The 24,860-nt window shown below is 43.8% G+C and overlaps 1 pseudogene; it reads right to left on the bottom strand.

The window, feature by feature from the left end:
• Positions 1-16,211: 16,211 nt before the first annotated feature.
• LOC146802429 (histone RNA hairpin-binding protein pseudogene) lies at positions 16,212-17,131 on the bottom strand (annotated as a pseudogene).
• Positions 17,132-24,860: the final 7,729 nt, after the last annotated feature.

The following is a 24,860-nucleotide window of genomic DNA, read 5'->3' as shown; positions in this document are numbered from 1 at the left end:
TACCACCAGGGTGGACTCACCCTCCTCGAAGACTTGGCGGTAGGAGGGAGTTCTGATGAGCTGGGAACAAACAAAGCAAGCAGGAGACCATTAGGCAGTGAATGGTTGGAACTGAGAACATAAGTCCATTGATTTCACCTATGCTTGTCTCTGGTCTTGTTCTACTGGTAAGATGTCAGTTGATGAAGAGAGAAATACATTATTTATTTGGGGGAGGCTACCCCATAACAGTTTCTAAAGTTGGGAAGTATGGGGTATGGGTCTGAGGTGAATGAGGACAAGAAGAGAAAGAAAAACAGCTTTATTCATCAATGAGCCATAAAAGCATAAAAGACAAAGACTTCCCTAAACCATATAATAATTTAAAACATTTGGTGTAAGATACAAATAAAATATTAAGACATAAATGAATTCCTGTAGAAGACATAAAATGACAATTTTGATCAGTTATAAACAAGGCACAAATTCATATTGTTCCCTTATGGCTAGAGATTTCTTTAAAACGTTTAAAACAGCATAGCAAACCTCCTTCATGGACAATTTTTGCAGGAACTCCAAGGCTGGTCGATGCTGTCTAACATATATCCTATGTAAAATGGGTATGAGATAAACCAACCTCGAGTGGGAGTATAATAGAGAAAAACATAAAAAAATGAACAGTACTCTGAGATCATGAGTTGTTACATCGGCAAAGAGGTAAGTCTCCAGACCAAGTACTTTGCTCTGGAAAGGCAACTTTAAAATGACTTAACCTCAACCTAAAATAAGTGAGAAGAGAGAGACTGGTCAGATCCTCAAACCATGATAAGTAAGGTTCAATGGTGTTTACAGTTGTCATTTGTAAATAAGCTACTACGGTCTGCATTTCCTTTGCTAGTCTCCCGGCCATCCTGGCTGGCCAAAAACGTTGTTTAACTATCATCTTCGCATCAGCGTTAAGTTTTTGGGGATAAAAAGCCATTTCTTTATGGCCTAGCAAGTAAAACATAGATTTAATATAAACAAGGGTTGTATGATGTTGCAATGCAATTGTGTACCCTGACTTGCTGTGGGGGTTGCGCTGGATGTTGGGACACACGGGATCTTTACCGCCCTGCCATGACGGGAATGGCTTGCAGGAAACTACAGCTCCCAGCCAACACAGAGCTCCCCAGGCTGCCAGTAACGTTGCGTCCATTCCTGGAGGCGCGTTAAAGATGCCAGCAGACTCCCGCAGTGTGGGACACACGGGATCTTTACCGCCCTGCCATGAGGGGAACGGCTTGCAGGAAACTACAGCTCCCAGCCGCCACAGAGCTCCCCAGGTCTCCAGTGATGTTGCATCCACACCCAAAGGCGCTTTAAAGATGCCAGCAGACTCCCGCAGCGCGGGACACACAGGATCTTTACAGCCCTGTCGTGAGGGGAACGGCTTGCAGGAAACTACAGCTCTCAGACGCCCCAGAGCTCCCCAGGCCACCAGTGATGTTGCGCCCACACCTGGAGGGGCGTTAAAGATGCCAGCAGACTCCCGCAGCACGGGACACACAGGATCTTTACTGCCCTGCCATGAGGGGATCGGCTTCCCGGAAACTACAGCTCCAAGCCGCCACAGAGCTCCCCAGACCGCCAGTGACGTCGCGTCCGCACCCGGAGACGCGTTAAAGACTCCAGCAGACTCCCGCAGCGCGGGATGCGAGCGGGCGTGCCCGGGCCAAGGGCGGGTCCGTCCTTGCCCATCATTGCCAGGAAGAGACAGGGCAGGGCCACCTCCCTTTCATGCATCTTGTGAGCTGCGAGGCATAACCATCTGCAACTGAACAAGGTACTGTGTTATGAACTATGATTGCTCCAGGGACTTTTTCTTGCTAGAAAGAAGACTTTCCTAATTAAATATCTGATCTTAGGTGCCCGGTTACAAATACCTCGTGGGTAATTGCACGCTTTGTGCTACATAAACTTACTAGGGACTAAATGATGGGCAAAAGGAAAACAATGGAGGGAGTGGGATGAGAAATGGTTCTAACGGGGGGGGGGCAGGAAAGGGGAAAAAGGTAAAGAAAGTCCATAAACATGCTGCTAACAACTGTGTGATGGATAGAATAGATACCCTCATTGAGGAATGTGAGGGTATCCTAGAAGCAGAACCAACAGTTCCCACACCAACATTCAATCACCCCCCAAAAGTCATAGTCATTCCCGCCCGACCACCATTCCTACAACGTTCCGTAAGTCCTCCCGAAAAGGAGGATTAACACACAATAAAAAAACATCAATGGCTCCTGAAGTAGTACAGGTGAATGACTCTCCCTCTAACGACCCTTCCTCCCAACTCACCAATCTCTCTACTAATATTGATGAGAGCCAACTTGATCCCTCCATCGCTTGCATGAATAGGTTTGCAGTCTTGGCAGATATGCCTGATACCCCTGGGGTAGAGATGCAACAATCACTGCCTACAATTTCAAATGAGATTAGTGAAGAGGCAAACCCACCACCTCATGACACATTTCAGCTCGTCAGTTCCCTAAGGTCAGAGATTGGAGTCATGAGAAATATGATTGAAGAGCTTATCACCACAGTCAGACTCCTCTCCCCAAAGGTTACACCTCAGAAGCAGAAGCAGCCAGCATATCCCTTCTATAAACAACGTCCACAGGCCCTTCAAAATAAATTACTTACCTTCTTACAAAGAAAGAGCCCAAATGGGAAATGGACCTTCTCTGACCGCCCCAGCAACACTTAAGCAGGCTCTAATAACCGCTAAGCCAAAACAGGCTGATCATTTTTAAACTATTCATCAGAATCAAGTCCCCTCCCAGGCCCCTAAAAACTTCAGTAGACCATCTAGTTTACCATCAGCTAGTCGCATGCATGCAAAAGAACAGAGGTGCCTCTCAGCAACTCCCCCACCGGGAGGTGCAAAAAGTCTTCATGGTCAAAGTCCCCAAATTGGATCTAGGGGGTGGCTATGAAAATGAAGACTCTTTAATCAATAAATCAATACATTGGATTCGCCACGTTAGAGGTTGTCGCTCAGTCTTATGAGAAGATATCATCAGGGTTTGGAGATGCACGTCCCCTGCACAATCTTTGGACTACATCGAGCTTACCCTAGTCAAGACTGATCGGGCTGAAAATCTCCTTTCATTGGAGTACCTTACATCCCCCCAGGCTCCTCAGCTATACAGTTCAGGTGTTTTCCTATTACATCAGCATCCAGGTTTCATGACACGCATTAATCGAGGGCCCCAAGGGGGGGGACTTCATTAGAAGCCATCGATTGACTACAAAGCGAACTACAATCATATCAGGAACTGCCTGCTACCTGCTTCACAGCTAAATGTAGTACCCAACATAACTTATCTCCTTGTATTGGCCCAGAATTACTCAAAAATAGTTCAGATCCCATTCCTCAAAATCTTCAGCAAATGGAAACTAAAAGGGCTCATGAGGTTAACCCCCAATGGCACCTGATCCCACTGTTTTGCCACCAGCTTCGGTCCCTCCCTGTCATTTCACCTCTAGTAGAGACCTAACTCATGACCCGATTTCGCTACATAAGTTAAAGATCATTTCTAGGAGCGTTGCCGGACTTAGTAAGAAACTGGCCTTGCCTCACTGGAACAATCTAATAGGGGGCTTCGATATTTGTGTTTTCCAAGAAACTTGGAGCGAGGGTCCCCTATACAAATCAGGCTACGGCTGTTTACATTCACCAGCTATCACCACAGGGAAAGGGTGCCCGTCGGAAGGGTTGATTGTTTGGGTTAACCTTGCTTAGGGTAGCAGAATCGTTGAATAGCAAAGTGGGAGCCCAGACATCATGAGACTTTCGAAGGGGGGCGAAGTGCTTGATTCATTTAATGTATATGTAAGAGGGACACCGGGGAGCAAACCTTCACCTATCATCACACTATTGGAACAAGGTTTATCTAGCTGTCTCTCACACTCTAGGATTGTGGTCGCTGGAGACTTTAATTGCACTTTTGAACCCCTGAGTACAGAAGATATGCTTGGGGTTGAGGAAGACGACAGAAGATGGTCTGTCCCTCCACTAAGTTTACCCCCTAATAAAAGATGGTCGCAGATAGCTATTCAACTTAATGCACTTACCCTGGAATTCAGCATAAGGGCAGCAAATGGCAGAACCATATCAGATGCCCAGGGAGCCAACACTTAAATAGATGCAGCTGCCCTTCTCGCATTGACTGTCTTATTAGATGAAAGGCTATGGGGGAATGACATTGATATGGTTGTGGGTACCACAACGGACAGTGACTATAACCCTCTCTGCGTCACCATGAAGATTCCATGGGCCCCCTTCAGTTCTCCATCGAGTACTCGCATGTTATTGCTGACTAAAGAGGTGGTCCCCTCAAATTGCAGAAGGTTCCTCAAATGACCAAAGTTTGCTGCACAAGACCTAAAAATAGATGGAGTTAGGCAAGTATTAAGTAAGAACCTTCTAGAGCTACAGGAGGCAACGACAAGCCCTGACGGGCTTACAAATGTCCCTAGAATTTACTCAAACACAATTGAACGGATTAGTGTATATTTTCAAGTGACTAGCAAACATAATAAATCTGGTGCACAATCAAAGAGCAGGCAGTCATGTTTCACTAAGTATTGCAGGCTAAAGAGGCAGGCACTGGCTATAGCAATTAGAAGTAAGAACTGCCCTATAATCAAAATTGCAAGAAAAAATTACAAAGCGACTTTGCTTTAAACAAAACTGAAATGGGATGTGAATTGTTGGCAGGATTTAAAGGATGCTAGCTCGGCAAGGGATACCAAACTCTTCTGGAATCTTGTTAGATGGGCAGGCAAGGAGGACTTAGATCGTATCCCCAATCATATTTCGCCCCAAGATTGGTATGACGACTTCGGGATACTTTACTCTGGGCCCGATGACACTCACCTAGAAGAGCTGTGTGATTATCCCCTTATTCCCGCTGTCGATAGCAACAGCGAACCCTTTACGTTGGCAGAAATAGAAACTGCCATAGGTAAGATAGTCCCAGCCAAAGCTCCGGGGCCAGATGGCCTCCCTGGAAACCTGCTTCTTGCAGACCCTCCAAACTGGGCACGCTATATCTTACTTTCCATTAATTCTATCTCTAATGGCTGTCCAGTACCAGAATCACGGAAGGGGGCAGATTTGGTCCCGATTTATAAGAAGGGAGCCAGAGAGGATCCTGCCAACTACAGTCCAATCAGTTTGATTGACGCAATCCAGAAGGTAGTTGGCAGGGTCCTATTGCAGACGATCCAATTTTGGGCTGAGGACGAAGATATCCTCTCCCAGTATCAGGTGAGGTTCAGGGCCAACACAGGAACGGTGGATCAATTCTTTAGGCTCCTCATGTTATACTGGAAAGTTGCTGTGGTTGGCAGAGGAAGTCTTTATCTTGCCTTTATAGATTTAAGGACTGCCTTTGACCTAGTTTCCAGGAAGAAGTTGTGGCAAACATTAGGAGACCTGGGCATCCCTCCACCAAGCCTCAACTTATTGATCCATCTCCATGAGTGCAACTATGCACAAGTGAGATGGGGGTCCCAAGGAAACATGACGGGAAGGATTCCAGTAAACAGGGGAGTACGTCAGGGCTGTGTGATGGCACCCACCCTGTTTTCCTTACATGTGAACAGGGTGGTTAGCTTTCTACAAGAAGATCCAGCTGATGCCCTGGCCCTGGCGGGTGATAAGGTACCTACTCTCCTGTTTGCGGAGATACACTGCTGATCTTCAAGATCCAAGCTGGGCTAGAAAAATTACTGAAATGTTTCAATATTTTTGCAATTCCCGGGGGTTGGTTATAAATGCTTCCAAGACTAAGTTTGTGACACTAAACACCCACAAATCCTTCAAAAATAATCGCACCCAGATGGGACGCATCTCGAGAGAGTCAGCACATTTGACAATCTTGGCATCCGCCTATCGGGAAAAATGCAATTGAGGTCCCATCTTGATAAAATGCTCCTAAGCCATAAACGTGCGGTCGGGGCACTAAGCAAAGAACATCGCTCTTCACAAAGTAGGTCAATTGCCCCGGCTCTCACGATTTCTGATGCAAAGGCAGTTAGTTTGGCAGTCTATGGAGCCGAGCTATGGGGATTCGACAATGTCGATGAGATATGCATGGCAGAGCACAAGTTCCTGATGTACGATATAGGTAGACGTTCTTTTAGCGATATTGCCAAACTACGCCCGTTGCTCTTTTGGGCCCGCCTTAGGCTGACCACTGAACTCATGGTCAATGCAAAACGACTTACAGAAGTCATGAGTCTAGCTGTTAACCATGGGGTTAAGTGGATATCTAATGTCAAGAAACTTATGATAACCCTCGGTCTCAAGGATTGCTGGGATAATCAAAATCCCCCAAGTAAGGCTGAACTTATACATATTTATTGGGACTGGGTTGATGCAAGGGATCTTCGCAATCCAAATGTGGGAAGGCTAACGGAAGAATTTTTCCAGCACAAAGAACGTAGAATCCTTGAACCATATTTGGACGTTATCCAGACACCAAGAGACAGGGCGCTCTATTGACAATTTAGATTTGGGTCGCTTCCAAATCCATGTGTTGACTGCTAAATGGCGCCCCCGAAACAGACAACTGAAGATTGTCCTTGCTGTATGGTGCTGAAGGAGAGTATCGCTCACTTAATGTTTGCTTGTACGGCGTACAAAAAGGCAAGGTCTAGATGGCTAACACCAATCTGCAAACAATTAGGCACTCTCGATCATCGCACTGCATTACGCATCTTAAAATCTGATGCGAGAACCATCTTTGTTTGCGGAGTGGCCAAATTCTTGAGTTGCGCCTGGATAGCAAAAGACACACAATTGATGGACGGAATGCAGAACAAATCAAAACATTCACCCCCAGTCAAGAGATCTGGGTTAAATCCATCATTCTTTTGCTCACCATGCCACCCCAGTTTAGACCTGGCCATATGCAAACCAGTCTTGACCCTGTGCCTCATGGGAACAGTCCAGCCCGTACTGCCAAGCCATTTACTCCCTAGACCGAAAACAATAACTGGATAGTCAGGCACAAACATTTACGAAGGGCGATCTATCTTCACTTTACAAGCCCCATAGAGAACATACTATAGCACAAGATGAACCAATTAAATACTGCTTGAATCAAATATCTACGCTCTGTCACTCATATAATGTACTTCGGGGGGCTTTACTCTTTTAAACTACAAATTCTTTTAAATCATGTTTTTATCAAAATGGAACATTTTATTACGATGAAATGTTGTGTTATTATAGTCCGATTGATCAAATATTATGTATTTGATATGACATTTTATGGTACTTTTTATCTGCATATAGTCTATCTTTTGACTTTGACTATAATTTACTATTCCAACTCCAGTCTGTGCAACAGAAGGGAAGGTGTTGGAGTTAAATCCAAAACCTTATACCCCGTACAGCAAGCCATTTTCATTGTAATGGCATGCAGGGTAAAAGCAGGTGTTGTAAAGCATGCGGTATAACGGTTGTTTCCCATAAACAAGCCATAGTAACTTTACAGAATTGTCTACCTCTAAACAGGCAAGAATGCATGACCTAACCAAGCCTGACTCAGGTATCACTCAACATTTAATACACAAGAGGAGTGGTGCCACTCCAAACATGTCCTCCAGAATCTGCAGGTCTATATCTTTGTGGCAAATGGGGTTTGGTGATCTTTTTGCCACAGCTCACAGCCTACAGGTAAAGTTATTCTCAATACGTTGCAGCTCGTCAATTTTGCAGAAGCTTCACACTCCTGCACCATATATAGCACTTTAAATATATTTGGATTTATACAATGTTATAAGCTCTCCTAATGGTTTCTGTTTTCATTTGTGAGTGAAACAAAGAATTCCTTCAATGTTCCTGCCTAATTGTTGAGCTTTTGTTGACAAAAGTGATTTCTAGAGGCCGGAAGAGCTAAAAGTTAATCCTTAAATAATTAAAATCCTTGACCTTATCTAGATAATTGCCACCCATAATAAACCGATCTGATTTTGTCCCAATAGGGCCACACAACATTATATATTATTTAAACTAATTCACTTTTAATTCTAAACTCCCCATGAACTCTACAAAACTATTCAATAATTAGAAGACCATTGGCTGTATGGACCATCAAAACCACATCGTCTGCGTACAAAAGAATTGGAATGGTATGAGAGCCCATTTTTGGTACATCTCTTCCTGAATCAATCAAATATTGAGTAATTCTATTTATATACAATAGGAAGAGAAAGGGGGCCACAATGCAGCCTTGTCTGACCATCCTTAGATAATCTATGTAAGTTGATATTTCGCCTTGAGAGCCATAACTCATCCTCTTTCTCATTAAAAACCCAACATCACCAGACACAACTTCCAAGAAGGGATGAAAGCCATCGCCACCTGGATGAAAAAGAGCAACTCCGACAAAACAAAGTCTTCATCCTTTGATCCACCTTCTCCGCATGGGATGACACCTGGTGGCCCCCCACCCTCAGAACCCCCACACCCCGACGGACCACGCACGAAGGCTCTGCATCATACTAGACTCATCGTTCATGATAAACCACCAGATCGATGCCATATCCTCGGGCTGTTTCAACACCCTCCACATACTCAATTTTTTTTTCAAATGGATCCCATCCTAGTCCAGAAAGACAGTTATGCGTGCCCTCATTAGTAGCAAACTGGACCACGGCAACTCCCTCTATGTTGGAATCGACAAGAAACTACTGCTTAAACTCCAGATAGCCCAGAACGCCGCGGTCAGACTGGTCCTAGACATCCCCGTCACAACCACATCACCCAACACCTTCACGATCTCCAGTGGCTCCCTATCGAAATAGGATTAACCTTCAAGCTCCTCACTCACGCATACAAGGCCCTCCACAACATTGGACCAGCATACCCGAACAACTGCCTCTCCTTACACGCACCCAAAAGATACCTACGATCAGCTGACCTCTCTCTGGCCACCATTCCACGCATCTACAAGATCAGAATGGGAGGAAAGTCCTTCTCCTACCTCACAGCCAAGGCATGGAATGACCTCCCATCCATCTCCAGCAAGTCCCTACACTGTTCCAGTTCAGGAATTACCTCAAAACCTGGCTCTTCAGATGATGCCAGCACTCAAAGGAGCACCCCCTCCCCTCTAATGCCCTGAGACCATCACGGGTGAGTAACTGCGCTTTGCCAATGCTGATTGATTAATTGATAACAAATGCATACTTTCAAGTCCTGATGGAGTTGCCTTATTATGTTAAGAAGTCTGGAACAAACACTCATTGGCTTGTGACTCCCTAACAGGTGGCTCTGTGACTTGAGTAACAGATCATAGTGTATGACCTGATCAGTGCACAAAAAACTAAAATACTCTATCCTGTATGTCATACAACAGCTGGGTGTAATAAGACCTACCTGTACAATGCCGCAATTACACGAACCACCATAAAGTTCTACCTACCTACTCAGAGACTATATTGCACTACGAGAAATGAAGTGGTGACCTCACATACTGGTATTGGCAACACATTAGGTGGCTGTTGCTCAGAACACTTTATCCAACACACAACTGGTTCCAACGTGCAGCAATGGAGCACACTAAAGTAAAGCAGACCGAGATCCCATCTGAGGAATTAAATGTCCAAGGGGACTCAGATTTATCATCCCAGGCCCCATCGGTCAGTTGTGTTCCCCCGACGGCGCTGACACCAACACCTGATAAGCTTGACCAAATTTTGCAGGAAATAAGGGAATCATGACTATTGAACATCAAATTGGCACCCTCACCACTGGCTTTACTCTCTTACTTGCGGACCATGATAACTATTCGAGACTGTCAAAAAGAACAAACAAACATTACTAGACATAGTGCCACAACACAAAGAACATACCGAACAATTGACTAAAATGCACAAACAACTAACCACCCTACTTGATAGAGTGGAAGATGCTGAAGGAAGAGCCCGACGTAATAACGTATGAATTATAGGTCTTTTTTCCAGCACATTTGAAGATTATCTATAATCAAAAATCTCACTTTTTTTAATGTCCTGAAGCTGCCAATGACTGGCTGGTGTCTACTCTCCCCTATCAAATGCTGGACAGACTTGACCAACAACTACGGCAAACCTCTGTGTGATCTACTAAACCAAACACCTGCCGTAGCAGATCACAGCGTAGGCCTCCCATGAAGAAACCACCACCGGAACAGGCCTTACTTGAAAGAGAGTCGGCATTGGCAAGGGCATCCTCTATACGTGACACTACCCAAACACCGACGTCAGAACACTCAGATGATAATTTAATACACTCTGACTCTGAAAGCAATGAAGTACTATTCCCGTCGATCACCCCACAAATAGTGAATGACCTGTTCGGCTGAGGGACATCGAGACAGAAAGGAGAAGAGTGAGTTTGAAGTCAACCTATATGATCTGAAGGGACGTAAGATGTTTTCAAAAGTTGAATTTCTTCTGTCATTTTCTTTCTTCTCCCCTAGAATCCACTAGCTATATAATTATTATGTGTCCCGCAACCTGAGTAGCTCTGAATGGAAATTTACCATCATGTTTCATGTAGGAACCACCCCCTCTGCAGTTTGTGCATCTTGTAACCGTTTGGAAACAGTTTGTCATGTATATGTTTGGACCAACGTATTTTTCTTGTCTTTTTGTTGGCCCTAGTATTGGGTTTAGTATTTAAAAGAGTAGTATTGGGTCTTTGGCTCCTCCCGCCTACTGTTGCACAACTCCTTTCTCGTGCTCTCCTGGGATGTATTGTTGCATTTGTCCGACTAGTGATTGGATATGTTGAGTAGCTACAAGGTAATTACTTGAATGTGAGAGGGATGGGTTCAGTTCACAAACGCCACCAGATACATGCTCAATAAAAAAGACGAAAAGTACATGTAGCCCTGCTTCAGGAAACCCACCTAACCAACTCTGAGGTACTTAAGATGCGCATAAAATGGAAAGCCCAAATATAGAACACGTCCTACTCAGCATTTGCGTGAGAGGCACTTATTTGGGTTCGACATGGAAAACCCTTCGTGCTGGGGGAGCAGCGTATAGATGTAGCAGGCCATTATGTATTAGTCCAAGGTATGCTAGACAGTGTACCAATTGTAATAGGTAGTGTATATGCTCCAAAATATGAACAGCAGATTTATCTCACTGGCTTAAATACAGTACTGTCGGACTGGGTTGCTTTTCCATGGGTGCTGGTTGGTGACTACAATTCTGTATTAGATGTGTACCTAGATCGCTCCCATCCCCCGGTCCGGGGTGCGGCCACTATCAAGCCAGCAGAATTCCTACAATCCTGGGCTGCGGGTTGGACACTACATGACATATGGCGTTTTCAAAATTCAACTAGTAGGGAATACTCCTTCTACTCTCCACCACATCAGTTACATACTAGATTGAATAGCATACTTTGCTCCACATCTCTGATATCCCAGATTTCCCAGTCTACATATCTAGGGAAAACACTATCAGATCACAACCCACTAGAGATTGTATTAGAATGGGGAAAGGTATCTACCCCGGTCCTGACGTGGAGACTGTGGCCACAGACTTTAGAAGATGCAGTATTTCGGAGTATGATGGGCACTGCTATCACTAATTACTTTGCCGAGAACGAGGGTTCTGTGTCGTCCCGTCTAATTGCGTGGGATGCCTTTAAAATCAATAATTAGGGGTACGGCCATAGGGGCAACTGTGGGAGCCCGACAAGAAGTACATAAGTCACTTACTTTGGTCGAGGACTCTCTGAGTGTTCTAGAGCAAGAGGCTAACACTGACCCAACTAAACAAAAATATTTACAGGAAGCAAGAATTAAACATGCTGAACTCCTTGAACAACTTTGCTTAATAGATTATAAGACATATACTCAGTACAGTCACGGTGAGGAGGATAAATCTGGCGCCCTTCTAGCACGTATCATACGAGACACTCCCTCTCCAATCCGGATACCAGAAATACAACTTTTGGATGGCACCATTGTTCGCACTCAGGTGGAGATCAACCTGGCATTCAGTACTTATTATAAAACATTGTATACTGCTCCTAATACCACACCACTGAGCCACATAACTGAATTTTTACACAGTCTCCCATTCCCTAAATTACCACCGGAAGCTCAAAAAGAGATGCAAAATCCTATCACTAGATCTGAAATCTAAGAGGCCATTAAAGAGCTACCGAATAATAAAATGCCGGGATTAGATGGATTACCATCTGAATTCTACTCCACATATGTGGACAAATTAGCTCCAAGATTAGAAAAATTATACAAAACAGCCTATGAGAGACGCTCTCTCCCGCTGACTACCATGCAGGCACTAGTCACGTCCCTTCCCAAACCAAATAGGGATCCCGAGACATGTCAGGGTATTGCCCTCTTTCCTTATTGCCCACTGAATATAAAATACTCAGCAAGGTCCTGGCAAGACACCTCCTTTCTTATCTTCCCAAATTGGCTCACCTTGATCAATGTGGTTTCGTACCCAGTCTAAATACTTCCCTCAATATCAGGAGATTACATCACATATTAGAAGCAGCATCCAAACTTTCTCGTGATGCGGGGTGTATTTCTCTGGATCTCCAACAAGCGTTCGATACCCTCAACTGGGCGTATATGTTTGCAACGCTGAAACACTATGGCATACTGGAAGGATACCTCAAATGAGTTAAATTACCGCCTCCACCGCACCTGTCCGGACAGGATCTCACATATTTCACCAATTTCCGGTAGAAAGAGGCGCACATCAAGGAAGTCCCTTGTCGCCACTGGTATTTGTTCTATACTTAGAATCCTTACTCATTAAACTGCGCACAGAGGCTATAGCTCTGGGGAACCGGGAAGGCCAATCGACATATATAGGATCGGCATATGCTGATGATCTTATAATCTTCCTGCTAGACATGGCCTCGGCTATAGATCCCATTCCTTCCATATTTCAACAGTTTGAACAGGCCTCTGGTCTGGCAATAAATGCTCCTAAATCACATGCATATTTCATACAATATAGGGACAATCCGGACCCTCTTAATTTTGGTGACCTTATTATATTAACTGCGCCACACACCTTTAAATACTTGGGCATACAAATATATAGATCCCCACAAGATCTATTGGATGGCAATATTATGAAGACGATTAGATCCTTACGAGCACAAGTCTCTTTCTGGATATCACTGCCCCTGTCGGTGATGGGTAGGGTTGCCATTTCCAAAATGGTGATGCTCCCAAGACTGTTATACTTTTTTACAAATTTACCAATTGTAATTCCTGCCCATATCTTTTGTGCACTTGACACCCTTTTGATAGAGCTTATCAGGGGAAATGGTCACAGGAGGATGAGCCCTGCTAAATTACAATTGAGGCCCAGGGAGGGGGTTTTTGGGAGCCCCTGATTTTTGTGCATATTGCATGGCCAGCCAACTGCAGCGGCTGTCATATTGGTTGGCAGGGTGAAACATACATGAGATTGGCTACACGCCACAACTCCTCCACCGAGGTATGCTTCACACATTGCTTTTACCTAATGCTAGGTTGCCCAACATGGTTCCCCCTTTAGTTCTGGATGCGGACACTACGATTCACTTAGCGAGCCCCCCGTATTCTCCCAACATTCCCTTCTTGGGAATACCTGTGGCCAATGGACTGATCACTGCCCGTAAGATCATCCAGTGGACACAGGAAGGAGTGTCGACAATCGGGGCACTATTTATAGATAGGGCACTAGCAGATCATGAAAATTTCACTCATGCACAAGGTGTCCCCCAGACATTATTTATTTTACATGCTGCCATCTCTCATTACATTAAACAACACTGGTCCCCAGATGGAGTGGAACCTTCTACTCATGAACTAATACAGACGGTATATTTAATGGGTGAAGGATGACATCTTACCCATTGGCTATATAAGGGCATTAGATCACACAGTAAAATATCACTCGACCCGATGCGTGAAAAATGTGTGAGCGACTTGAGCAGGAATTTCACGGACAAAGAATGGGCAACTATATTTGAATTTCCTAAAAAGGTATCTAGGAACGCTAAATTTAAGTATATACAGTGTATGATCATACATAGGGCGTACCTTACACCACACTGTCTTAATAGTATGTACCCAGAGGTTCGACTCTCCTACACTCGATGTCAGGAACCTGGCGCAGAAATACTCCACCTGCTTTGGGAGTGCCCACACCTGAGAGGATACTGGCCCAGCGTAGGATACCTGATACAAGAACTGACAGGCACGACTGTCTGGACAACACCAGAGAGTTGCCTTTTGGGTTTACACCCTTGCCCGAAAGGGATGAGAGTACACTATAGGTTAGCGGACATGGCTATTCTTGTAGCAAAGCACGCAATTACTCTGAGATGGAAATCAGCCCTTTCCCCTAAATTACTTATCTGGCACACAGAAATGAGACAATGGGACAGCACAGAGAGTGCCATTATACATAAAGAAGAATCAAGAGATTTACGTAAAACACCCGTATCAATGGAATGGGACCGGATGCTGGAATCATTGAAAAGCTATTGATCCATTGGAACGCCCAGTCTGCCAAAGTGAAAACCTAATCTCTCCACTAACGCCTGATAATACGAACGTACCCGTTTAGGATTATATATTAAGAAACTTTGTAATGTTTCGATTAGGATCAAGGATACATTATTGTCTAATCCTACAGTTATGCACAAGATTACTCACATTACTGTCACATACATTTAAGGGAGAAGACCACGGAAGTGGGAGGGGGGATCTTTTGGAAATAGAAAAGTTCTGTTGCAATGTTTCATGAAGAAATATATTATTTATTTTATATTTCTGTTTAAGAGACAGCATTAAGTATTCGTTTTATTTATCAACATTGTCTCATACAGATGAAGTGGAAACAAATATGAAAATAAGTTTTACAAATTGCATTTCAAGTCTGTACAATGCTACATTTACAACAATTTTACATTAAGAGCATAAGTGAATAACTTCCACATGCAAGTTGTTCTTTAGTTGAGATGCTGCTTATGATCCGTTGCTTGCAATCAGCACAATCAAGCTGCTATTTCACATTGGTGCAAACAGGCTAAATAATAACTTTGAAACAAAAGAATTCCAGTTACTGCTGAAGTAGGCAAACTGACACTGCAGGCAGTTTTATAACAGTAGCAAGATGGCACACTCCTGTTTAAATGTTAACAAGAAAGGCCAGGGCATGAATGCTCCCATTTGTCTTGCACCTGTTCACATTTCAAAGAGTAGAAATGGTTGTGATTATTGTAGGCAAATGCTTCTTTTCTGGTTAAGAATGTACAACCAATTTAACTGTGCTAGAACATGACCACAATACATCCCCATTTAAGATAGCACCAACACAGCACAAGGATAAAGTAATAAATGACAGACATGTTTTAACCTCAACATATCAAAATGTAGATCGCAGTAGCTCCACTGATAGACTAAGAGCCTAACTACAGTTATGAATTCTGCACAACGGCCCCTACATAGATATAACATTTTGCAGCATTTCAAACCTGTAACTCCAACTGCACCTACCCATGGCTTAACCAAGTGCAACTCAAACCTTTAAGAAATAATTTTAAGAAACAATGTTAATTATTTTAAGAAGTAGTACTTTTAACTTATATTGTTCCTCGTTTACATGTCTATCGTAGGTATGCAGGGGTACTACAATGGTGGCACAATTCTTCCACGGGTAGAATAGCAAATGCAGATTAGAGTGTTTAGGGCACAATGTAACTGCATGGTATACCCACTGCACTATCAGAAACAAAATATGCCAACAATTACTGGATTGGGCCGCGACAAAACATGTGAAAACAAGAGTGAACAAAAAGAAAGTTTCAAAATTGTACAGTTGGCCTGTCTGTTGGGATGAAAAGATATTAGGAATAATTACAGCACTGTTTAACACTTTCATAAGAATTCAAATGTATTTGCTGGAGAGGTTGTTGCAGCATGTGCTCCTGAAATGCTCGAATAAGTGCTGAATGTTTCTCCGGCATTGTACGCCGCTGGATGAAGTTCCCTACCAATATAGAACTTATAAAAAGCACACTTAAAAAGTAATGTACACTGCGGTTTAGACAGAAGGTTCTTCATCGAATAAAACTGGGATCCTTTTACATGGGACAGCATTGGCTTTGAAGTAGTCCATCCACTCATCTTGAATTAAGATTAGCTTAGCCATTTTGAATGTTCAACTGTCTCTTGCAAACATTTATCCAGGTCAAACTCTGCTCCATCTTGATAGTCAATACGCCAAACCTTTGTAGGAGTTCCAGAATATGCATCATCCTGAATGCACAAAGTAGGTTGGTCCTCTGCATCATCCCCCTGACTGCACAAGTTGGATTTATCCTCCTGACCACAGACAGTGGGTTTATCTTCCTGAATGCATAACATAGACTCTGTAGAACCACTATTTACTGATTCCGTCTCCAGCTCATCAAGGACCACTCTCATGTCCTGCATATCACTTCCTTCTTCAGTAGGAGGATCCCAAGCATGCAAAGCTATCTTCCAAAGTTTGATCTGTTGATCCCAGGACCTGCGACTGTACTTCTTATATTTGTTTGGAGTTCTTGGATCGATTGCTGGGTTTCGAAGAAGCCTAGGAACTTCTTTGCAATATCTGTCGTAGGCAATAGTGTTCTTTCCATAGTTGATTTGTTTCTGCCTTCGAATTAAAACATTTACATCGGTTTCAAACTCTGCCGTCACAGAAGACTGTTTGGAATTCGAACTGCCAGAAGAACTTCTTCTTTCCCATCCAACAAAATCATTGATCAAGAGTTTTCTTTTGTACCTTCCAATTTCGGCATTCACACTTGCCCGTATGTTCTCTTCTTCCTCCACAGCACTTCCCCAGTCTGCACATCTGGACATCGGCCTTGGGGCTTCAGGTGTAGTGAAACAGTCCGACCTTTGCCTTTTCACTGTCTTTTCTTCGTCGTCAAACACCGATCTGTCGGAATCTCATTTCTTCTTCGTTTGCCATCGTAGCAACGTTTTCTACCTTTAGACCAACGTGATGGTGGGAGAGACCTGCTCTCCTTGTCGCGGGGGCTAACGCCGAGCCGCTGTTAGAAGGCCATGGCAGGGAGGCACCGGGTTCTGACGCTTTGTTCACGCTGGTGTATGCTCAGAGACATTCCGTGTTCTCAGCTTTCCGCTCTCCCCGCTTTAACACCAGTGGAGTTAAATATATATGATATTAAATATATTATTTAATCGTGACTCTATGTACACTGTAACAGTAATTTTGTGTGGCATAAGATGTACACCTTGGACACTGCTGAAGCTTGTAACACTAAACTGACAAAATGCCCATACATATGTATATGTCATCAATTGATAATGTCATGTGTATATGATTTGTCTGTTGTAAAAACAATAAAAATTATGTTTAAAAAAAAAAATGTTAAGTAGTCCAGAATCTATGCCTATGACCTGCATTATTTCCCATTTTTTCTCAATTAGAAAGGTCAAAGGCGCTGGTCAGGTCAATAAAAGCCATGTGTAATGCCCCCTTTTTAACCATTACATATTTACTAATTATCAAATGTACATTTAATGCATGCTCAACCGTACCAATGCCTGGTCTAGGCCCAAATTGAATATCTCATAACATGTTAATTTTATCTGCCACATCTCTAATTGGGCCAATAATACCCTTCCTAAGATTTTTGCTGATGAACCAATTAATGAGATTGGGCTATAATATGCTGGTGACAATTTGTCTCCCTCCTTAAATATAGGGACCAAAATGGCTGATTGCCAAGATTTGGGGATTCCATCAGAAATTGCAGCCCTAAGGACATTTGTGATCACTGGGACCAGTGAGTTAATAAAATCACATTGAGTTCCACAGTGTTATATTTTTATTGAAAAAAAACACTTTTTTCATATTCTATATGACTGAGAGATCAAGCGGTAAAAATATACTTAAATCTTTAATTAGCACATAACGCACTGAATGTGCTCCATGCAGGTACATAACTTGGATTTACAAGGGCAAAGTAACTACATGTTAAGCAATCAAAACTAAATTTAGTTCAGAACCCATACGCATAACAATGTCACATAAAAATGATGACAATGCAAATAACAATAATCTAAATTGAATGATTTATTTAATAATTTGATTAGATGGATTTGATTATTGTAGGGAAAACATTTTGAATAGAAATGCTATACAAGTTATTTTGGAAGTGCGCAAGCTATCGGATGGAGTGCAACTTTGCATTGTGCATCTCGCCCATTGGAGCCACTACCCCAGCTAACAAAGCCACTTTGGCAGCAGCATTGATTGACACCAACGGATGTTGGAGAGGAGCAGTAACATGCAGGTCTGCATAGTCTGTCCTTCATTGGCCTAAGATGGTCATTTCAATGCTTCCCCCCTGAAAGTGTCCAAAATGAGGTAATCTTGTGAGGGCAAGGTGAAGCAAGGGTCTTGGATCAGATTTAGTGCAGCAAGCACTGCAGCTCAGAGCATGAACATCCCCTCTGCCTACCCCTAGTCCCCTGAAACAAGACACTTGAAAACCCCGGACAGTGGGGAGTGAGAAAAGTTAATAAATGGGGCATGGATTACTCCTCTGTGGGGCAGAAGCTGAGAGAAAATGTGTGCAGTAATTGAGAAAGAGTATGGTTTACATCCCTCTCTTATCAGGACTCAAGTGACTGTAATATTCCACTCTGCTACTTACTGCGTTATGTGTTTTACTTGCTGTGATGATGTAATAATGAGCCCGATGAGAGACCTGGGGGGGAGTGATTGAATGGAAGTGGATAAGTACTTATCTGGATGGATTAAGTTGGTAAGAGGAAGAGAGTGGCTTGAGAAAAGGAGCAGAGGCAAGTGAGGCATACATCGCTGGAGTGGGATTTATCTATTGAGCTGATGGACTAGAAGGTATTAAGTGAAATCAAGAGCTGCAAATGGCAAAGAGTAAAAAGGCTTCACTCCTAGTAAGAGGTCCAGGATATCAGCAAAGGAATAAAACAGGGAGGTAACTGTCAGTCAAGCATTTCCCCTTGGAAGGAGCTAAGGGCCTCATGCATCAAGCATCCCATTTGTGATTTCGAAATAGCGATTTTTAAGTAAGCGCTATTTAGGAATTGCAAAAGTCTATGCATCAAAAATGTTGCTATATTTTTGCGATTCGGTAAAAATCGCAATCGCTAACAGTGATTACATATTACCGAATCGCAAAAATCTAATCCGCAAATAGAGAATCGCAAATAGGGATTTCTTCAGATCGAAGCAGCTTGATGACATAACCACAAGGAGGTGAGTCTGGGATTGCTCACACCTGCTCACTGAGAGATGCAGAGGATGAGGTAGACTGTTGGGGTTGAGCAGAAACAAGCTTTACTGTGAGCAGATTCTGTGAAATAACACCAGCATGGCTTCTGAAACAGGGGACAAGAAAGCTGAAGGGCGCAATAGGAAGCTGAAATTCAGCGACAAAGAACTTGAAGTCCTCATTGAGGAAGCCATGCAGAGCCACAATAAACTGTTTGGCAAGCAGTCACAGCAGGTCTGTTAAAAGGAAGATTTGGCTTGAAATTAAATCAAAGGTCAATGCAGTAGGGGTCACACAGCGCTCAATATTCGACCTGCGCAACCGCTGGTATGACCTGCATAGCCGTGCTAAAGAAAGGGTGGCTGCAAGGCTTGCCGATGCCAAAAAAACTGGAGGAGGACCATCTACGGAACGTGTCAACACACCCCTGGTGGGTATGGTGGAGGCAACACTGCAGGCGGAAGCAGTTGTTGGCATCAAACAATTGACACCTCTGAACAGGCCGGTACCTCGCAAGGTAAGATCAGTTCAAATAATCATTTATAGTTCAATCTAAAAAACACTAGCCCCCAATGCAGATCATGCTTAGTGTAGCAAATCTGACTCCAGTCCACATTTTACTTGCCACATCCAAATGCATTATGGTAGTAGTGTACACAAAAATCTAAGTGAAAGGTAAGGAGGGATCAAAACAGAATTAGTGCATCAGAGTACACCAAGCAAGTGATTAAACTAGACGTTGTGCATAACTAAATAACTTTATTATGCAATGCCATGCACAATGTGACATACATGTACACCAAAAAATACAGAACTTGCACTGTTTAACATCACAGATGCTGCTGCGTATTAGACTGATGCTGGTGATGTCCATGACACTCACGAACATGACGCACAGTCCAAAGAGGAAACATAAGTGGCAGCATCATCACCGATACCTGCACCCACTAGACGCAGGACCAAAGCGCCACCACTGCCAGATTTGGAAAGTGAGGAGGAGAGCCAACCTTACACTTCAACAACACAGGCTGGCCATACACTGACAACAACACCAGAGGTACCAAAGCGGCGCAGATCTGTACATTTCCGTGGACAAGGGTGCTCATGGCAGCTGCAGGAGACAATGGGTCTGCTGTCTCAAGTGGGCTGGAGGGACAGATGCTTAAGGTCCAGCGTCTACAATGTAAAAATATGCGGTTAATGCAGGCCCAACTTGGAACATTGGCAACCAACATTGGGGAAATTCCAGACTGCATGATGGAGATCACCACTGCTGTTGTGGAAGGACTGAGGGCCACCAATGAAATCTTTGCTAATGTCACCAAAGCAATGCATGACTTGTGTAGGGTGACGCAGGATGACCATGCATCCCAACATAGGAGGTATCATAACTTGATGGTGCGCCTAGATGGCTAAATCAGGGCCATCAATCGGCTAAGCACAACCACAGCTCAGCTGCCCCATCATGCTGTGGAGATGCAAGTCGGGATGAGCCATTGCTGTGGGTATGTGGCCAGGGGCCTTATCCAGGTGAACAATGCGATGGACCAACTCCAGACTGCTTCAGTTGGTGGCAACAATGTTCTGGGAGGGGGGGGGAGAGTGAGGAGGCCTCCAGCCTCAGTAGGCTAAGGGTGCCGATAACAACAACCAGGAGGCGCAGTACTCGGAGCACCACTGGCACCGAAGGCTCCACAAGGGATGTGGCAGAGGCAACTGAAAGACCCCCGGGAGTGCGTGGCCACAAAAAGTGAATTGTTGGACACTTGAAAATCTGGTGAGGTAACCAGCAGCATGAACATTGTCTGGACTGCCATTTAAGTACCATTGCAATGTCATGTTTTCTTTTTTTTTTTTTACAACACTTGTTTGCACCTGGTATGTGTGCATTAACATTACCACATTTTGTTTCATTAAACAGTTGAGCATGTAGTGTGTTGTCTCATCATTACCCACCTTAAGAAAAAATTCTGAGTGATTTCTGCACGTCTCCGTCTCCTCTCTGCTGCACTTGGACTGCATGCCTCTTTTGGTGGTTGTCTTGGCTGATTGTCTTCCTCAGGCTCACTGTCAGAGAGTTCCAGGGGTATGCCTCAAGTAGTGGCAATGTTGTGCAACATGGCACAAGTGGCAACAATTTTGCAGCAGGTATCTGGCCTGTACGGCAATGCACCACCAGTTTTGTGGAGGCAGTGGAACCTAGATTTCAGTAAACCAAATGTCCTCTCAATCACGTTGTGCATGGAGATATGTGCCTCATTATATCACTGCTCACTTGGGGTACTTGGATTTTAGTAAGGTGTCAGTATAAAGGAGAGCACACCGTATGTGTTATCACCTACAGGGTGTAAAACAAATACATTACTCACTGCTATGTGTCACCATGGTGGACAAGTCTGCAAGACAGTATTACATCTGTTTACCAAGCAGGCATCCTTCTCCAAATTCATCCACAAGGAGACTTCTGTGTATGCCACTGTGTCTGAAGATGTAGGCGTCATGTGTACTGCCAGGGTAACTAGCCACTGTATTTGTGATGATATTTTTGGAATTGCAGATGATTTGTATGTTCAATGAATGGTATGATTTTCTGTTCCTGTAAATGTACTCATTCACTGAGGGGGGACAGATGGCTACAGGCATCCCATCAATGCAGCCAATTATGTGGGGAAAATGGGCAACTTGATAGAAATCAAATTTGATTTGCTGTAATTCCTGTGGTGTTGTTGGGAACCTTATGTGGTGGTGTATCCTCTGCAACATTACATCAAGGAATGAGTTGAACAAGTGTGATAGGGCACTTTGAGAGACACCTCCAGCTGCAGCTATTACTCCCTGGAAGCTACCTGACACTAGGAGGTGCAGAGAACATAGGACCTGCACATGAGTGGGGATGGCATGTGTCCTGCGAGTCTGACGCAGCAGTAGTGGATCTAATTAAGCTAAGAGATCAAAGATTATGTCTGGATTCAACCTATATTTTTCATATATCTCTTCCTCTGTCTGCCCTAACAATGTAAACCCCACTCTGAAAATGCACTCCTGTATCCTCCTTCTTCTCTGTGCTGCTGGTCGTAGCCTCATCCTCCTCGCCGTGACGTGGAGAGCTGCCATTGTGAAACTTTATGATGCCGTCTGGGACTGTTTAAGTAGTTTGGTAATGGTTACCACCTGATTTGTTCACTTTGAAATGGTCACCACCTGATTTCATTTATATTTATTTAAACAATGCAATTTGTGATTTCCAGCAGAATCGCAATTTAAGAACTTTTCTTGCATAGGTTCTGCGATTACCAATTTGCGATTGTGAATTTTTGGAATTTGAATTTGAATTTACGGAAAGATTCAGCAAATTTGCTTCATGCATTGCTTATGGATCTTTTGTGATTGCAAACGGCTACTGTTTGCAATTCACAATGTTTGCAATCGCAAAATAGCTTGATGCATGTGCCCCTAATTTATAAGCCTGGGCGAAGCACTACGCTACGCTCGCGTAGTTTGCGAAGTTCGCGCTACTTCGCACTACGCGAACTGCACGTAGCACAGTCCGAACACGCGTAGCATAGTGTTGCGTAGTGCTGCGGTCATTTTTTGCTTGCTCGCGGTCCTCAACGTCAAGTTGGCGACCGCGAGCAAGCAAAATGACATCCCGGCGAGACTTTTTCCTTGTTCGCGATCAGCAACATCAAGTTGGCGATCGCGAGCATGGAAAATAAACCTCCCGGCGAGATTCCCAACGCGAGGAGGTCAGGTTTCTCATTGCGAGGGGTCGCGTATGCTCGCGACCGCTCGCGTTGAGAAACTACCAGTTCGGGTTGAGAAAGCTGCCGCTCGAGTAAAAATCTACTCGAGCAGCAGAATACTACAGCTCGCACTGTGCAAGATGCCATTTTCAATGATTGCACAGTGCCGGTTGCTTGTCCGCACTGTGCAATCATTGAAAACAACATCTTGCACAGTGCGAACATGTTACTACGCAGTTCGTGAAGTGCTACACGTAGCTCGCGTAGTGCGAACTTCACTTTGCGTAGCTTCGCGAAGTGCTACTTCGCGAACTACGCCCATCCTTACTAATTTACCCCTCTGTGCAAAACTGGGGGTACGGGGTAGGAGATTGCAGATTCCTGTGTTCTGGAAGTTATGGAAGAGTGAATGATAGTACACACCAGCAAGAGAAGCCCCCTGTCAAACTTGAGACAGTTTTGCCGCTTGTTGTGGGAGACCTTGCAGGCATAAGAGGGCAGTCTGCACAAGGAGGTAAAAGGATGCAAGAAGTTCTGGCAGATGGCACCACGGCTGATCAGGCTCAGATTTAACTGCTACCTTCTGAAAGTGGAACTGAAAGTGGAGGGACTAAAGGGTATTCTGTCTTAAGGAACAGGGCGCTATTGAGGATGCCAATAGGCCACAATCAGGAGACCAATATACAGGGCATGAGTAGTGCTCCAGTGGACAAGGCAGTGGCAGACCTCAGCCAGAAGGAGGATGTTAGAGGGATGAGAACATTGGAACATCTCTCATTTCACATTCAGTAGAACTGGAGCTGAGGAATGATGCTAGGAGTGATAAAACCTGGTCCATACAGGGCATTAATATGATATTTAAGGAGCCAGGTAACTCTAGCAACACAGGGCCTGACGCATGAAGGTAAACTTACACTTATGAGTAGTATCTTTACAAGTGGAGAGTCACCGTACATAAAAAGATAGGACATTCCTATCTTTTTATGTATGGAGACTCTGCACTAGTAAATATCCTACTTGTAAATCCCTTAGTGAATACCAAACATTTGTAAACTTATACAAAAGTATAAGTTTACCTTTGAGAATCAGGCCCACAGTTATCACAGTGTCTCATCCTATGTTTCAATCATCACAATCTTCTCCTTTACATCAATTACTACATGCACCTCAAACTCCTACCTTAATGTCAGGCTTGGCCAAAGCAGTGGAGGGGACTGATCCAGCTGACCCTAATAAAACGTTGGTGTTCACGATTATGGGAGTCCATTCCCCAGTATTAAAATAATGCATTGTTAACCACCATAAGGGGGGAGACATTGGAGATGAAACAAAATCAAAGCTCTCTCCATCTTTCTTGAGTGGCAAAATGGAGAAATTAGAGATAAAAATATATGTTCTTTAGCTCAGTTGGAGGAAGTAAAAACACGTGTCTCCATTCCCGAAGATACTCAGGGTTAACGGAAATTTGCAACTACCTCTCAGCTGAAGGAGATTAAGTTAATCAATTGAAAGTTGGAAGATCAGGAGAACTGACTAAGGAGGTCAAATTTGAAATTTGTGTTAGTACCTGAAAGCAAAGTGATGGCATCCTGACCAACAGAAGTTATAGAGTTCTTAATTAGGACCCATATCCTTCCAGATTTCAAAGAGGACCTTACTTTCATGAATGCACACCGTGTATAATTCTCTGTATACCCAAATGCTACACACCGTCGTAGAGTATTACTGAATTTTGGAGACTTTGGAATTTGAAAAAAAGTCATCTCACA

The sequence above is a fragment of the Triturus cristatus genome, chromosome 8 (assembly GCF_964204655.1).
Source record: "Triturus cristatus chromosome 8, aTriCri1.1, whole genome shotgun sequence".
Lineage (NCBI taxonomy): Eukaryota > Metazoa > Chordata > Amphibia > Caudata > Salamandridae > Triturus > Triturus cristatus.
Note: the sequence above shows the minus strand (reverse complement) of the source record. Positions and strands in the feature narration are given on the sequence as shown.